This window comes from Hippocampus comes, unplaced genomic scaffold (genome assembly GCF_001891065.2).
Source record: "Hippocampus comes isolate QL1 unplaced genomic scaffold, H_comes_QL1_v1.1 scaffold68, whole genome shotgun sequence".
Lineage (NCBI taxonomy): Eukaryota > Metazoa > Chordata > Actinopteri > Syngnathiformes > Syngnathidae > Hippocampus > Hippocampus comes.
Window position 1 is genome coordinate 6,562,115 of NW_017805625.1, and position 416 is coordinate 6,562,530.

A 416-nucleotide genomic window follows, 5' to 3' on the forward strand; every position below is an offset into this window, starting at 1 on the left:
TCTTACTGAGTGAAAAAAAAAAGAAAAAAGACAAAAAATGTCGTTAGCCATTGTTTGACTTTCAACCTTTGTCTCTTCGCTTACACAGTGGAATTACTTTCGACCAAATTAGCTCACTTTAACTGGGAAAAAACCCACGTTACAAATGTGTGTTTGCTCAGATTAGACAGAACATTTTCAACGGTTGAAGATGTTGATTTCGAGGCCCGCACAAGACACGACATTAATATTCTTGGAATAGACAGAATAATTAAAAAAAAATCTTTAATAAGATCACCAATCTCTTGTGTCATTATAGTCAATGCTACTTGACAGATCTGAATTTTTAAAATTATCGAAAAGTCGTCCAAAAAAAAATAAACACACAAAAGTATGGGCACCTGGGCGGGGGGGGGGGGGGGGGGGGGACTTAAAAA

At 36.8% G+C, this 416-nt stretch overlaps 1 protein-coding gene across 1 annotated transcript in view; it reads left to right on the forward strand.

The window, feature by feature from the left end:
* Positions 1–416, forward strand: part of suox (sulfite oxidase) — a 6,414-nt gene that overhangs the window by 1,489 nt on the left and 4,509 nt on the right. The window lies entirely within an intron of this gene.